This window comes from Alligator sinensis, unplaced genomic scaffold, assembly GCF_000455745.1.
Source record: "Alligator sinensis unplaced genomic scaffold, ASM45574v1 scaffold1322_1, whole genome shotgun sequence".
Taxonomy (NCBI): domain Eukaryota; kingdom Metazoa; phylum Chordata; order Crocodylia; family Alligatoridae; genus Alligator; species Alligator sinensis.
In genome coordinates, this window is record NW_005842116.1 from 2,051,091 (window position 1) to 2,068,016 (window position 16,926).

Here is a 16,926-nt window from a genome sequence, read left to right on the forward strand (position 1 = left end):
TTCAGCCTGGGGGGGTTGCCTCTGTATTGGGGGAGTGTGGGGGCAGATAGAGAAATTCGCAGGCACATACACATATGCACACTTTCACACACATGCACGCACAGACTCACTCATGCATCCACACATGACAGACTCATACACGCACACAGACATACAGAGACTCATACACACACACACAGACTCACGCATATGCGCACACACACGCTCGCACACACAGACTCATGCACACACACACACTGTTAGGGGGACTGGTGCAGTTCACCTCCAGGCTGGAGCATCCCCAGGGTCAGCCCCACTCCTTCCCTTTGTCTGCTTTCACCCTGCCCCTCTCATTCATGCAACAAGATTAAAAAGCGGGGGCCCTTTCTCTGTTGCATTGCAGGGGCCCACCAGGCTCTCATATGCCCTGTCTGGAGAGGGGTGCTCTGTAATTGGTCGGGGTCCTCCTATAACCCCAGTTCCAGTGATGATCAAGAGGCACAATCCCTAATTAAAGCAAGTCTCCTGTTTTCTCTCTCCCTCCCTCTCTCCAAAATTTGACCTACTGAAAGAAAGTGCTGGTGCTCCATTGGACCCTGGACAGGAGCATTGTGACTCATTTCCTGTGTGCGGTCCAAAAATCAGGCCCAGCCTTGTTTTTTCCAGAACTGAAAACCCTAAATATAATAGTGAAGCAAAGCGGGGTTTGGGGAAAGTTGGGCAAGGCACTCCCTGGCCTGATCTAATGAAAACAAAGTGCTGGAATGCTTGTCTCTCTACCAAGTACAGTCGGCTCCACAGACCTGCATTATTTTTATTAGAGCAATAAAACAGTCCACATGAAACTGCAGAGCGGCCTGTCAGCAAAGCCTTTGCTGAAGAAAGGGATCCAACTCTAGATTTGTTGTTCTCTTCCATGATGTCAAACTCCTGCTGCTCCAGATCTCTGCTGGCTTGGAGCAGGAAGGAGGGCAGATCAGAGATCGGCAGTGTGGAGGCTGCTTGCCTAGGCTCTGCATCCTAGACCCTGCACATATAAAAAGAAAGCTCATGTGATACTGACTGTGATCATGCCCTGGTGCATTGAGATGTTTTCTGTTCTCAGAAAGGAATATCCAAAGCCTTGGTATTGCAGAGAGATAGGCTTATCCAGTAAGCACAGGAATTTGAGTTTAAGCCAAGTGGGTGAATGTAAGCATGTGCTCAGCTATTTGTAGGATCTGGGCTATGGGGAGCTAACACCACTGTGATCACTAGATCCAACCTTAAAAGTGAACCATGAAATAGCTCGAGCAGAGAGAAAGTGCATGTTGGAAAGAGAGCAAGCTGACTGGCAAACAGGGCTGTCCAGCCCTTCTGGGATCTGTACAGGAAAGGCTCCCACCTGCCTGATAGCGTATGTATGGTGCAAAGCAGAAAGCAAGCTCAGGAACAGCATCCACAATTGTTCTGGAATCTCCTTGGCATACCCCTGCTGTCCTGGGGCCCAAGGCTGTCTGCTGGTGACCCATCCCATGGACCTGGTCCTGTGGCAAGCGTGTAGTATAGCTTATAGGGCCTGTGGTTCTGGGTTTCCCCTTCTCATACCAGGGCATCCCTGAGGGCAGAGTCCATTCTGCTGAGCACAGTCAGCCTGGGAGTGTGAGGAGCTGCGTCTAGGATGGATGGATTCATCTCTGGCTTATCCTGATAGGAATTGGTATGTAGCATCACAGCCAGTGCAGTCATAGGCAGGGGACACAGCCTCTAGAGACATCTAGCAGCCCCTAGGTCCACCCCTAGGCACAGCACTGCTGGGCTGGGTACCACGCTGTGCCCAGGATGCTTGCCATGATTTGGGCCTGGGGGGTGGTGGCAGGGAGACAAGCAAAGGGCTCTTTTCTCTGCAGCCACCACCAAATCTGGGAGCAGGAGGGATGGATGTAATGGTTGGGAGTTCTCCAGAACATCCTGCTGAGGTCAGCTGCGGGAGTGACTGTGCCAGGGAGAGCCCGTCCAGCGTGCCTGGCAATGTCGCTGAAGGTGGGGGAGGGTGGGAAGGGAGCTGATGGTTCTGGCTCCATTTCCCTGTGCCTCTGCTTTTTTTTTTCCCCCCGCTCTTGCTTTGCTCGGTTCAGTCCAGGGCCTGTCCTGTCATCCAGCCTCACAATTCCTGTGCCTCAGCTCTTTCCTTGGCTCGATGTTGATTGTGCCCTGCATGCATCAGGGGAGCAGAGGGGGAGAGGAGCAAGGGGCTGTGCTGTTAGCTGACACTTGGAGGGCGGAGAAGGAGGGGACCAAGACTGGCCGAGTCCTGCGTCCCTTTTCGTGGTACTTGCTGCATGTGACGTTGCAGCCTGATCTGTGGTGCAATAGTGTGATGCAGGTAGAGAAGATGACCCTATCATTTTACTGGCACTGGGCTTGCACACAGTGTGGGGAAGGGGAATTTGCTGGTACGCCTTTCCTGTAGGAAAGGGGGATTCTCCATGGCGGAGTGGAGAACTCCACCCACCTGAAGTGGAGAGGATGGAGGACATGCTGGGCTGGTGATGTTTTGGCTCTTGTTTGATGCCTGTTCTTAACTGTTAGGTGCTGCGATCTTGCACAGAATTTCACCTACGCTAGCGTAGCCCAGATAGCTCATGTGCAGCTGACCTAATGCTGCTGCTGATTACATAGCTAATGGACTGCGGGAGGTTTGGCCTTCCTCTGTAGCAGGGGGGCACGGATCTCTTGCTTGGATCTCTCAGCTCTGTTTTAACCATCTGGCAGTGTTGGGGCATTGACAGTGCCCTCCACCCCTGCTTTATCTGCCACCAAGAGTGGATCCAGAGTTGTGCAAAGCGGGGTGCATACGCAGCAGCCATCTCGCTGCACATGTCTGCTGGCTGAGACTGGAGCTCTCAGGAGTGAAGGATGTGTGACTGTGCCACTGCACCCACCTGGGTCCACCCTGTCTGTGGCCATTTAGGGTGTCAGTGGTGTTTCAGAGTAATGTGTCTTGTGCAGTTTCAGGTTTGGCTTCGACAAGCGCTTGTCTGGGGATGGTTTGGATAGGACTGACCCTGCCTCGAGCAGGGGGTTGGATGAGATGTGACCTCCTGAGGGTCCCACCGGCCCTGCTTTCTTATGAGTTTAAGACTTTATGTTGTATGCACCTCCTGAATATACAAGGACCCAGATATTTCACTATCCCAAGGGGCTACGGGAGCGGTTACCATGCTATGGAGATCTGTGGGGTGTGGGAATACAGCTGGCTTGTGTGTGCCCTGATACAGGTCCATGCCAAGATCTGCTTGCTCTCTGGAGTCAGAGGAGAGGTTGATCATATATTTCTTGATGGTTTTCTAAGCTGCGAAGGCCCCATTTGCATAGGAACCCAGAACCGAGCGTGCTGAGCTGCCGATCTGGCTGTGTGTGTCATGAGTGGCTTTGAAAACCTGGCCTCAGTTTTATGCAGCGATCGCTTGGGAAGACGGCACTGAGTGATTCTGATACCTGGCTGCAGCTGTGCCCTTGGTCTGGGCCCCAGGGAAGTGGAAGGTGCCTTCCCCTGCTGTCTAAATTGACACGCGCCGCTGAGCTGCAGCGCCCAAACAGGAAACGGAAGGCTTTTTCTTCTGCAGAAAGTTCCTGCATCGTGCAGGCTTGCACAGCCCATGGCATCGCCACGCCGGTGCTCCTGAGAGCAAGCATGTGAGAGCGCTGGCGTATGCGATGCTCTGGGCTGGCTGGAGAGTGAGCACTGCCTTGGTGCTGCTTTGGGAGAAGTGGATGCTGGGCCAGGTTTTAAGTCTTTGCTTCTTGATCTGTGCAGATAGGCATGGGAGAAGGTCACACCCCAGCCTCCTCGGTGAGGGGGAAGAGCAAGGTGTAGCCCCTGCTCAGAGCAGTGAGCCATGAGCACCAGCGGTACCTGCTTCCTTCCTTGCAAGACAGCACAGTATGTGCCACCTCTTGGGTGGGGTACAGGGAGGATACGGCTATTTCTCCAGCCTGGTTCCCTTTGCCCTAAAGGGACCTCGGCTCTGTGGTCCCCTCCGGCTGGAGGCAGCAGGGCCCTGATCACCCTGCTGGCTCAAATCCCCTGTGCTCCCCGCCTGGCTCATGTGCTTTACCTTGCCCCTGGCTGTGCAGCGTTCTGCACCTGCATGGTGAGAGGACAGCCAGCGCTTCCTGGGAGCTGACAGCCAGCTGACCCCTATTGACTTTTAAGGGCTACTAGGGACCATCGTCATCCTGCAGCCTGGGGTCCTGAGAGGCATGGGCCAGAGACCCTCTTCCTGCACTGAGCCCCCTTCTCTGAGTTGGGCTTGAGCACATGCTTTGGGACTGCCTGAGCTCTGGCCCCCCAGCAGCAGGCAGCATTAGTTGCCCTCGACCTTGCAAAGTTGGCTGAGCCCATTGCTAGGACATAGCAAGGTCTCACATCCGTGGCCTGAAGAACACACCTGCACCAGGGCTCCTGGGACATGGCCCCATGGGAGGAGTAGCCAAGAACTGGGCTATAGCATGAAAGAAGCCGAGGCTTTGGTGCCCTGCAAGGCCCCTGGCTGCACAAGCCCAACTCCATTGCAGCTGTTTGACCTGTGGGGGTTTCCCGTCCTGGCCTGCTCCACCTTCCCCTGGCAGGATTTCCTCCCAGAGTGGAAGTGCGCAGGGGAGTAAAGAGCTTCTGGCACCAGCAGCTTTGCATCCTGCCTTTTCCACAGGGCCTTGGATGAAGCTGGACTTAGCTCTGCTATTAATAGGAAACACGTTGGCTTCCAGAGGAAGAAAGCTTCATGCATCTGTAGGGACCTGAGAGCTCCCGGCTGTCCTGAGGGTGCCTTAAGGTGTGTGTATCAATTAGTGTCGGGTGGGAGATGCTGAACTGATTGGTGTAACACTTCCCAGGCTGAGATCCAGGCAGTATGACCCTGGTACCTGGGTCCTTAGATGATGCTGGTTCTTTTCCTCTTCCGGTGACGTGATTGATAAGGAGCTTGAAGGGTTGCTCTAAGCAGTTTGGGACTCTTCAGCTGGGTGTCACTTTGTCTTTAGCTCCAGCTCTCATCCTGCGAGGGACTGAGCAGCCGTGATGCTTGTCAGGATTCCTGGCAGATTACTGCCTTTCTGGCCTAGCCACATAGCTCCCTAGATTCCTGCAGGTAGTGGGAGGCACTAGCACCAAATTGGCTGAGATTCTCAAGTGATCTTGGACGCTTTCATATGTGGGTGTGAGAGCAGTGACCCTCTTACAACAGTGTGATATTCAGATGGTGTCCGTGTGCCTAGAGCAGAGGGAAACAGTGCCAGGGGCATGGATCAGAGAAAGGAGAGTTGTTGAAACTGGCTCTGTTTTGCACTGATACAAGTCTTGGAAATGCTGTCATTCTTCTCCACTAGCAATTAGCACCTTGACACTGATAAATACCTCCGATTTGCAGATCCTGTGGTTGATTTCCCTGTTGTCAGGGGCCAAGCTGCGCAAGGCCTTTGCAGATCTACACCCATGCACTGCTCTGCGGATTTAGTAAGCGTGGGGAGGGGAGTTGGTTGTAGCTGTGTTGGTCTAAGGACATCAGCAGACAAGGTTTTTTGCGTAAATGTGATATCTTTTATTAGACCAGGGAGGAAAAATGTCCAGCAGACCTACTGCCTAGGGAATGACTTGCTGGGTGGCACGGAAGTGGAAAGGGATCTTGGAGTCCTAGTGGACTCCAAGATGAACATGAGTCGGCAGTGTGACAAAGCCATCAGAAAAGCCAATGGCACTTTATCGTGCATCAGCAGATGCATGACGGCAGTGTGAGTCGGCAGTGTGGCGAAGCCGTCAGAAAAGCCAATGGCATTTTATCGTGCATCAGCAGATGCATGACGAATAGATCCAAGGAGGTGATACTTCCCCTCTATCGGGCGCTGGTCAGACCGCAGTTGGAGTACTGCGTGCTATTCTGGGCGCCGCACTTCAAGAGGGAGGCGGATAACCTGGAGAGGGTCCAGAGAAGGGCCACTCGTATGGTTAAGGGCCTGCAGACCAAGCCCTACGAGGAGAGACTAGAGAAACTGGATCTATTCAGCCTCCGCAAGAGAAGGTTGAGAGGCGACCTTGTGGCTGCCTATAAGTTCATCACGGGGGCACAGAAGGGAATTGGTGAGGTTTTATTCACCAAGGCGCCCCCGGGGGTTACAAGAAATGATGTCCACAAGCTAGCAGAGAGCAGATTTAGACTAGACATTAGGAAGAACTTCTTCACAGTTCGAGTGGCCAAGGTCTGGAATGGGCTCCCAAGGGAGGTGGTGCTCTCCCCTACCCTGGGGGTCTTCAAGAGGAGGTTAGATAGGCATCTAGCTGGGGTCATCTAGCCCCAGAACTCTTTCTGGGGTCATCTGAACCCAGCACTATTTCCTGCGTATGCAGGGGGTCAGACTCGATGATCTTTTGAGATCCCTTCCGACCCTAACATCTGTGAATCTATGAATCTAGACCAGCTAAATAGTTGGAAAAATTGTTCTTTGCAAGCTTTTGGGTACAAACACCCTTTTTCAGGCATAGGAAGAGTCTGGGGACTGGGGCACTGTCTGGTACCTGGGGGCCAACCTCTTAGAATTGCCTACACTGGTCAGAATAGAGCAGGGGATAGCAGAGCTCCCACCCTATCTGCCTTTGGTGTAGGTGGGAGCTGTAGTTTGGCCAGTGGGGCTTTAATTAGCAAAATAGGCCTCTGCAAGGAAGGGAAGCCAGGTAGCACCAGTGCCATCTAAATCTGGTTGCAGCTGGCGTGTCTCTGAGCCCATCAGAGCAGAGCTGGATGGGGCTGGAGCTGTGCAGTTCATTGTGGGGTGAGTTGGTTGGGACACTTGTTTTCCCTGTTGAAGCTCTGGATACAAAGGGAGAACTTTCTCCATTCCCCTCCAACTTCTGGGTTTTCACCAGAAGCTCATTTGAAAACCGTCATGCATTGGAAACCAAATGAAACCCTCGGGTTTTGCTTTTCTGATGCAAAAGCTGGGGATTGTCAACAAAATCCAGAAGGTTCAGATCTTCCAGTTTTGTGGCAAAAGCCTCTTTCAGTCCACGATCAGATCAGAGCCTCCGCACGCTGCCCTCCCCCACGCTGTCCTCTGTCTGGTCCGCGCTGCTTGTTCTGTTGGATGTCACCCTTCCCATTCAGGGCATGACCGTAACCCACGGATGGGAGCCTTTTCTCTGTCTTCAACAGGCTTTGAGTCCAGCCCATTCATCCCCCACTTGCTCACTCTGTCGCTCTCTCCCCACATACACAATACACCTCTTGTTGAGCCAATGATGCAGCTTTTCCATGTGGCACTAAAACAAAACACATCTTGCCCTCGCTCCCAGATAAAATGCTGGCGGTCCAGAAGCCGAGGCTGCCTGGGTGCTGTGCAGTTGCTCTGCGAAGCCAGCCTCCTCTCGAGCTGCCTGTGTCGGCCTCCTCTCCAAACGCTGCTGCTTCTCATTGATGTGGTTGTTTCTCTCGGGGGGTCTGGGAGCTGCTCTGCCTGTTGCAGGAGGAAATGCACCTTTCTACCATGCTGCCCCTGCCCCACAATCTCTCATTTTGGAACCATGCTGGGTTTGAGTCCTGTCTCTGCCACAGATTGTCTCTGTGACCTCAGGCAAGTCACTTGACCTTCCTGTGTTTCCTCTCCCCTCTGTAACACAGGAAGAATAATCCTTCCTTTCTCAGCTTGTCTAGCTAGATTGTTCTCTGTATGAAACAGGGACTGTTTCTTTCTTTATATTTGTACAGAGCCTAACACAGCGAGGCCTTGATCTCAGCTGGGCTTGCTGGACAGTGCTGGTCTGTCTCATGGGAACCCAGGTTTATCGCCTGTTCCTAAATCTCCTCGTCCGATGAGGAGAATGAGAGTGTGGAAAACACAGCTTCTTCTGAAGGAATGAGTCACGGCATAACTTTTTTGGCCCTTCACTGGAGGTATCAAATGTAACTGGGTGGAGATTTTCCCATCAAAATGGACGGGGGATAGAGAAAAAGTCATTTTCATGTCAAGCAAAGCACTTCCCCAAAGGGCCAGTTTCAAGGCACTTTTGATAGAAAAGGAACTGAAGCATTTTGCTAACAGTGGCACAACCTGCTTCCACGGTTTCAGCCTGTGCTTTGCCTGGAAACACCTTTCGGAGTGAAATTCACTTTTTTGATATTCAGGAGAGAGAATTAGTAGAGTGAAAGGTCCGTCAATATGGGAATGAAATCCTGATTCTGATGGTGTTGTGATGGACCCAAACCAAAGTGGGGAGTTTATGGACTTTCATTTCACGGGAAATATCAGCGGGGTTTTGCTTTAGTTCTGTTTTCAGTATTTAAAGAAAAAATGGCAATAGCTGAATTTCCCACAACATTGGGAACTATCAGAGCACCTAGGACTTGGTGAGACTTCGTAGCTGATCTACGTGGCTGTGGCCCCAGTAGTCTTGCCCCCAGTAGTTTTGTGGCAGGTGAAGGCATGGTGCTGTCTGGGACAGAGGAGCTCGATTTATTTTTCCAACCGTCTTCCAGTTAGGGATATTAATTGGCCTCCAGTGGAACCTAGAGACCAGAACCTAGCTGCGCTAGGTGCTGCACACAGGAAGAGATAGGCTGTGCCCTGCAGAGCTTGAACCTGGCACAGATCAGATGGGGAGCAGAGAGGCGAATCCCTTGCCCACGATCAGTCAGTAAGTCAACGGCAGAGCTAGAAACTGTTCCCAGGACTTTGGGCCCACATCTGATACCCTATTCAGGACCCTCGCAGGCCCTGGGAAGGACCTTTAGAGATGCAGAGGCAGCTTGTTGAGGCAGACGTGGCCAGCCCCTGGTTCTGGGCTGGGAAGGCGGCTGCTTGTACCTAGTTCAGTGGGGTGGTATGAGGATGGATGGATGGGACCTGCAACCCACGGGGTGAAAGCTGGTGCTTTATCCTGCTCAGGCTGGCCCTTCCCTCTGCCTAATTTTCAATGGGTGGGAATTGTCTCCCCTTTACAGGCATAGGTCTCCCTGGCTTGCACAGCACGGGGAGGTGCCTCCACGGCCCCTGTTTGATGTCCTCCCAGATGCTTCAGACCATTTCTAGCTGCCTCTGAAAAGCAGCTGGGCAGGGGGAGGGGAGCAAGCCCAGACCTACACCCATGCTTCAATTCCCTCTACAAGGCTGTCTTGGCTCCCCTCTTCCTAGCCAAGCTCCATCAGCAGCAGCTCCATGACGGAGCCTGGCGCTGCCTCCAGTTCAGAGCCAGGGCTGGGGGGAGCAAGGGAGGGGGAGGGGGAGAGTTTGCTCTGCTGTGAATTCCCACAGACTGGAGCACGATTTTCTGCTTGGCTTTCCTAGTTGCTCCCCAGAGCGGAGCAGGTGGCGCTCAGCTGCTGGGAGCAGAGCGGCATGCAGCAGGCTGCTCGCGTTTGGGGTGGGGTAACTCCTCACGCATGCAGACGCAGGTCCTCATGGCGCGATGGGTCACCCATCCTCAACCTCCCCCAACCCCTCCTGGTAACTTCTTTGGCTTCTCTCTAAGCTCTGCGTTCACGCTGCTGTCCCTGCTTCCCTGCCAGGCAGCGGGGAGCCAGGGAGATCAGATCTGCCATGTGCAATGCTGCCTCTGTTCTTGTGGCTTTGCTGCTGTTATAGGGGCATAGGAGTGCTTCCAATCCCCCCATGTCATCTAAGGAGCACACAATGCAGTCCTGGGCACAGCCAGTGCAGCTCGCCGGTGGTTGCTGAAGGCCTGTGGATGAACACAAGTTGTCGCCAGTGCTTCCCAGTTGTACCTGGCTCCAGGCAATGGGGTGATCAAATGGTGACCAGAGCCTGTGGGCTCGACATGTGGAGAAACAGCTCTGGTTTGGTTGTAGCGCTAGCTAGAAAGGGGAGCAGGGAGCAAAGCTGAGTGACTTCTGAATAGCCCCTGGGTTCCCAGAACCTGGTTGGGGCTGAGGCTGGTTTTGGGGGAGCCTTGGGCCGTACTCGTCTGTGTCTGAGGATCGCCAGGACAGTGCTGTGCTCCTCAGGCGTGAGGCTTCTCGCTGTCAGGGGCTTTCTCTGCCAGTTGCTTTGGGGAGGGAGATTGTGTGAGAAGCCCCAGAGGCAGAGACAGGGAGGACAGGCCCTGATAGTGCCCTCAGCCAGGTCGGGACGGATTTGAGTGACAGGGCAATGTGCCTGGTAACCTGGGTCCATGGGGCAGGGGGTGCAGAGGTGAGCAGTTCCATGCAGGCCTTGCTGCTCCAAGCCATGGGGCAGCCCCACTGCGTGCATCCCTACATCGGTCCAGCCACACATGACTGAGAGAGAAGAGGAGCTTGGAAGGGCCAAGCCAGGCCTTGGTGCCTGTCCTCCTGCAGATTTGCAGCCTGCTTGGTCTGCCTGGCTGCCTGCCCCTCTAGCTGTGACCCCAGTCACCCCTCGACTACATCTGGCTGCTAATAGAGAGCATTGTGTGGGCTCCTACAGAAACCTATCTGCATGGGGGGAAGCGGATGTTCTGCCAAGCCAGGTTGGAGACCTGGGTGAGTGACTAGCACCAAGCTCTTCATTAGCTAATTCGTCAGCCTCTTGGTCTGTTTGCTGATTATCCCCAAATGGACGTGGACCAGATCTTCCTACGAGCTCAGCCCTTCTCATGAACAGCGTTGGAAAATTCCCCCCCATCCCTGCAGGGGGGAGCAATGGGAGCTACTGAGTTCTTCCAAAAACCCGCCTGCGTCATGCTGATGGCTGCATCCCTCCATGGGGGGTGCCCCTCATGTGTCTCAGCCCCTGAGCCATCATCGCAGTATCATCTCTTCCAGTCTCCTCCCTCTGGCTTACATTTCTGTGAGTAAAGGCAGTCTCCACCATCACGTGGGGCAACCCTTGCCCATCTCTTCTCTTATCAACCCCATGCTTCAGGGCTCAGCTGGCCACCAAGTGACTGAGGGATCAGGCACCACTTTCCCCTATTCCATAATTGCTCATAAAGCGGTTTCGGGAGCAGCAGATGCTGGAGACAGGATATTGGATTTGAGTCAGCCTTTATCGGTGTGGGCAGCGCAGGGCTCATCTGTTAATGGAGAGACTTCACTGGCTGTGTAATCAGGTTGTAGTTAAGTAGCAGCCCTGCTGGGAGAACTTAACTCATGAGAGAGAGTCCGGTAACAATAAAGCACACCTGGAGCACTCCGTAATGGCCGTGGTCAGCCCAGATGTGGGAGGTGACCTTGTGTTTTGTGGCTGGCAGCCAGGGCTGCCTTGTTTTTAGAGGATCACCTGGGCTGCCAGGCTAAAGTCCCTGATAACAGTGAGCTAGCTGCAGCACTCCACTTCCTGTCACTCCTAAAGCAGTCACCAGAGGCTGATCTCCCTTCCTTCAAGCATTCATGACTTCCTCCTTCATTAAATCAAGGGTAATTTTTCTATGGACTTGAACAGGCTTCAGATCAAACCCTCATTTTTCCTAACTTCACAGCGGAGATGCGGAGTTGGGAGGGTGTCAGGTACGTTCATGCAGGCAGCTCTATATCACTTATTGCTGGTCAAAGAATAGCTACTGGGAAGCAGTGCCCGGGTGTTGGGTCAGGACCTACCAATTTTCAGGCACACACAATAATGGAGGAATTCAAAGTGGGGTCTTTCAGGTATCACAGCCCACTCACAAACTGTCCTTATAAAAGAACAGTAAACCTGCTTTCTCTGAGTCTGCTGGGACTTAATAACTAGCATCTGGTCTCTCTACCCCAAATGAGAGCCTTGGACCTGGTCTGCTCACAGACTTTGTGCTGATGGAGCCATTTCATCTAAGGCTGTGATTTTTTTTCCCCACCTCTGGCATTATACTCCTACAACCCCTAAGGGTAGATGCGGTTATACCAGAATAAAGATTCCTTATACTGGTTTAGTTTATTGCCCTTCCCATAGAGGAATGGAACCTGTTAACGCTCTTCTGTACCAGCATAACTGAGGGGAAGTGGCAGAGTGGGTAAGGCAATCCAGAGGGGGTGAGTTTGAGCCTTGGGCTGGACTTGTCCTATAAGCTGTCCCCACTCAACTACCCTGGGTCCCTGGTCACTCCCTGGCCACTGGTCATTCTAGCTGGAGGATGTCAAAGGCAACTGGGGTAATGGTGACAACATCACTCCCTTGTGTGTGCTGTTGGCTACAGAAACTGGTGTGCTAGTGTGATGGGCTATTGAGGCTCAGGCAGCCCATCATACCAGTATAGCTACATTCATGCAAGGGGGGTTGTATTGCTTAATCTGTGCTGGAAGGTGAAAGTGGAACAGGTTTTGTGCACAGTCACACCCTTAGATGGGTTTCACTTAAAGCTCCTGGGAATCAGTTCTGAACCTGAAGGGCTGTGGCCACCCTGGCTGCACAGTTCCCCTGTTTACTCCAGGATCGGATTTGGCCCCAAATATCTAAACCCAAGTAAGGCCAGTTGACAACAGCTCAGGCTTTGTTGCTGATCAGTTGAAACCCCAGCTGTTTGTCTCAGACCGAGAGCTGCTGTGGATTGTTTGCAGCCATGGGAGGTTGTGGGCGAACCAACCGCTCTGGTATGTGAAAAATAAAGTCTGTGGGTACTACCAAAATCCAGAGCTTTTCGAGACGGTGTATTGAAAGTCCTTCCCAAAAGCTCCCCTTCTCCCCCTCCTTTGTGTTTAATTCTGAGTCTTTCCAAGGAGCGGGGTGTAATTTTCTGTAAAAACGTCATTGGACACCCTCTGAGACAAACCCACAGAGAAACCCTGGCATGATTGACTGTGTTGTGCTAGCTGTGTAGCTATATACTGGACTCAAGTGACTTAAAAGAGGGAAAAAGCAAAAAAATGTTGTCAAAGGGGAGTTCTGGTTCAGGGATAGGAACGTCAAGATATTTGGTTTCTCCAGACGTCCTGGGATGTCTCTGCTGTCACGCTCCAGCCCTTCTGTGTGCTTTTAATTGAGCAGATTTGCATTGTTGCCGACCACAAATGTTCTAAAACTCGTAAGATTGGCTGAAAAGTCATGTTCCAATTTCTTTTAAAAAATCAGCGTGAGTTCCTTTGATTGGCCTCACTGTAGCAGGAGGTTCAGGTTTTGTGTTCTTCAGATCCAGCTCACGCACGGGAGCAGAAGCTGCTGCTTTTTTTCCCCTTCCTAAATGGACACTGAGATTTTTCACCTAAATCACATGACTCCAGGCCCTGGAGCTCTAAGGAAGGCGTCAGCTGTTCTGAGAGTTTACAGTAAAATCAGGAGAGCTGGCAACATTGGGCTGGGCTGAAAGTGGATGGAGAGACCTCAGGCTAAGGATATCAGTTGCCGGATTTGCGGATCATGCATTTAATTTATAATCCTGTGAATGGTCCTGCTGAAGTCACAGGGCTCCTCATTGCTCTCAAGTGTTTTGCTGCTTCCCAGTCCAACTCCTGTTAGCAGGTTTGGTTTCAGTGTCTTTTGGGCATGGCATGTTGGATGTGGCGTCTTGCTTGCAGCAAAGTGTCTTTCCCAGGTGGTCCAGGAGACCCTGTGTGAAATCTCTGCCTGCCTGTGCGTGACTCCCTTGCTGTTTAGTGCAGGGCCTGGCAGGAGGGGAACATGCCTGGAAAGAGGGAAGGGAGTTAAGGAGCAAACCTCCCGTCTCTGCAGGGGATGATCCTCCAGAGCCCACCACCTTCATGATGGATGTTCCTCACTGAGGGGCCTCAGGTCAGTTCTGAGCCCCATGGACATCAGAGCCTCTGCTTGTAGGGGGACCTCCACACCCAAGGGCACCCAAGGGTGCATTGTCATCATCTTCCTCCTCATTGTGGTTGCCTTTGTTGGGGACCAGGATCCATTGCGCTGGAACAAAAAGGGACAGTCAACACCTGTCTCACTGGCTTGATGAATGTTTGTGCTCTGCATTGACCATGTGAAACACTGAGCAGCAGCATCCTCTTTCGGCCTGTGCTTCCCTATAGTTGTTGGCCAGTGCAAACCGAGAACCAAACACCAGCGGGACATCTCGGTGACTGAGCACTCACGCTGCTGCTACAGACAAGAGCTCAACTGGCTTGTTGGGCTCTGTCTCTCCCTCCTTGGACTGACAATACCACGTGGGAGATGGGGTTAAACTTTAACCCCTGGGAACTTCAATGAGTCTCAGTTCCCTCCCACCGAACCTCCTGCTTGCAGATTAACAGATGAGCAAAGGGAAGAAGTCCTCTGAAAGTGGGGCAGAAAATGCTCGTTTCAAGGCTCTGCCGTGATCCTGACAAATTGCCAGGAAATTCAAAGTCAGAAAATCCTTTCTATATGTATTGGAGACTTTTTTTTTTTTTAAGGAGGAAAATATTATTCTCATTTTTGGAATCTGGTTCCAGCCTCTTCAGCTCCTGGGCTGGGCTCTCCTCGGCAGAACGTCAGCCCTATGTCACTTTTTTAGTAGTCTGTTGGGAAGAGAGGGGTGTTTCAATGGAAAGACAGGCGGGTGCTTAGCTAATGCTCCAAGCATGGCCGGAGCAGAGGAGGAGGAAGGTGTTTGCAGCACTGCGGAGATGGGAGGACAGACAGCCTATGGAAACTGGAGGTGCATCCTAAGTTGGGCGCAGGGAAGCTCAAAGGCTTGTAGCCAGTATGTTGCAGCCTCGCCGCAGGGAGTCTGGAAGACCTGAGGGCAGCAGTAGAGTCCCTACTCCCATCTTCAAGGTGGTGAGCCTGGGAGCCACAGCACAGCTGGTGGTCCAACAGCCCACCATGAATCCAGGCAGGCTTCCATGAGAGCCCTGCCTTTGGTTTGCCCAAAGGTCCTCACACCTGAGATGTTCTGGCCAGGGAGTCTGTTTTCCCAGCCTATTTCTGCCCAGTTCCAGTGCCCGGACCCCGTGCTGGCCCTCTGCACAGTAGTGGACTTCACCCCTTGTGCTTGGCTTTTGAAAATTGCCCTCGTACACGGCATTCTGCTGCCTGGACATTGGAAGTGCCACCTGAGCCACCTGGTGAAACAGGAGCAAGGACTGTGCCAGGCCATGTTGGGCACCTGCTGGGATGGCAGGCATGAGGGAGGGGCACAGGTCTTGCTTTTTCCTTTTTGCAAGGTCCCTGAAGGCCTGATCCAAAACCCACTGGAGTTGATGGGAGCCTTTCCGCTATGCCCAGCGGGCTTTCGATCCATCCCACGCTGCTTGGGCCAGGTTGGAAACATCCGGGTAAATGCTAGAGGCTGCTGCAGATGCGGTCTGGAGGGTGATTGGACCACACGCCAGGGTAGCCACGATTCATGTAGAGCTGGAACAATCTTTCATGTGGCTTTGCCTTTGCCTTTGATCTTCCTCTGCTGCCCACGCACGAGCCCTCACTGGCTCCCCCGCCTCTCGGGGCGGGCGGGCGGCCTTACACCCCGCGCCCGCCCCCCCCGTGCCCCCCCAGCCTCTGGAGACGGATGGCAGCTCTTACACTAAGTGAGGCACAGCCAACTAGGCCAATTTTTGCCTCCGCTCTGAGTTTGCCTGGCAATGGCACCGAGACAGCCAGAAAGCCACTCGGTCCCCGCTTCAATCTGTGCACTGGTTGAGACCCAGGCATCACACAGGCATCCTGCATAACCGGACCGCTCCAAAACCACTGGCTTGAGGAGAGAGCAGGTGTCCTCCGTCATGGTAAAACATGCCGTCCTCCCTGCTATGTAGTGGCTAGGGCGGCTTGCTCAATTCTCCATCCACCCAGGCTACAAACATGTTTCAGATTAGTATCCAGGTTACTGCCTGCTCATGTGAACCACCTGAGTTGGGCTTGCTTGCTGTTTCAGAGCTGTTCAGCTAGAACTGGCTGCAGAAATATTTTCCCCATCCATAAAAAAAAAAAACAACCCAACCCTACCACACTGAGCACTTTATTTTGTTATTTTTTCCTTCATATTCTGGGGATTATTGTCCAAAGACCCAAACTGATGATTTTTTTGTGTGTAATACTGGGAGTCTCTTTTTTCAGTTGCCAAAAGCCCCAAATTTTCAGCCGAAATGGAAACGGAGTCCATTTAAAATGTCCACATTGTTGCAAAGCCACTTTCAATTTAAAAATATGTCTTGACTGAAAAGCAGCATGGTATTGGCAGAGAGGAGGGGTGGAGTGTGTCGGGGGCAGAGGGGATAAATGAACTCTTGGAAATAGAAGTGATGGAGGGTTAATCTAGTACCCGTGTGTTGTGGGGGGGAAATCCTGAGTGTGGGGCAGGCTGTGACTAGCCCTGCATTGCTGGCTAATTGGCTTGGTTTGGACGGCTCGCTACAGCATTGGCAATAGTCTTGTGGCCGCAATATTGCTGCTGTCTTTGGTTCTGCTACTTGCTTGACTTTGATAAACCTCCCTAGTTCCCCTGGTTAGCGCTGTCTGGAGGCATTGGCCGTCACTGCCTGAAGACTGTGTTGTTTTTGGCATGGAACTGGCTGGTTTGGGTGCCTGGGAAAGGGCTAGGAAGTAATCGTCTCTGGATTACTGTCCAAATGGAGTGCCTGGTGGTGGCGACTGAAAGCATTTCCCTTTAGAAGGCTGTTGGGTGTCTGCATGTGGAGTGACTTTGGCAGGTCTCAGTCCAGTTCCTAGTGGACTGGTGTCCCTGTCCCTCTCCAGGGTCTCAACAGACAGTCTGCATTGGTCATGGGGATTGAAGTCCCCTCAGATACCTTCAGGGCATCCTTCCAGACCACTGTTGACCCACACAGGACCAGCAGCACATGCAAAGGAGTCTTCCCCTGATGCCCTTGCAGTACGTGAGCCCTGCAGCAGACCGGGTACAGAGCTAAGCCGGGCTGTGAGGCAGCACTGCAGTCTCCCGCTGTGGCCATGTTTCTGTGGGTTTCTTTGTTTAGGCCGCACAGAAGTCTGGCCAAGCCGGGTCAGCCTAGCCCTCGGTGTGGTGACAGCAGGCCACTGATCAGCCGGCGGAAATCCTGCTGGTGCTGCACTAACCACAGCAAGCAAACTTGTGGGAAGCCGGGTCTGCTGCCCAGGGGGACAGCTTCGGCA

The 16,926-nt window shown here is 52.8% G+C and overlaps 1 protein-coding gene across 3 annotated transcripts in view; it reads left to right on the forward strand.

The window, feature by feature from the left end:
• Positions 1-16,926, forward strand: part of PIK3C2B (phosphatidylinositol-4-phosphate 3-kinase catalytic subunit type 2 beta) — a 60,562-nt gene that overhangs the window by 651 nt on the left and 42,985 nt on the right. The gene's annotated exons all lie outside the window — the stretch shown is intronic.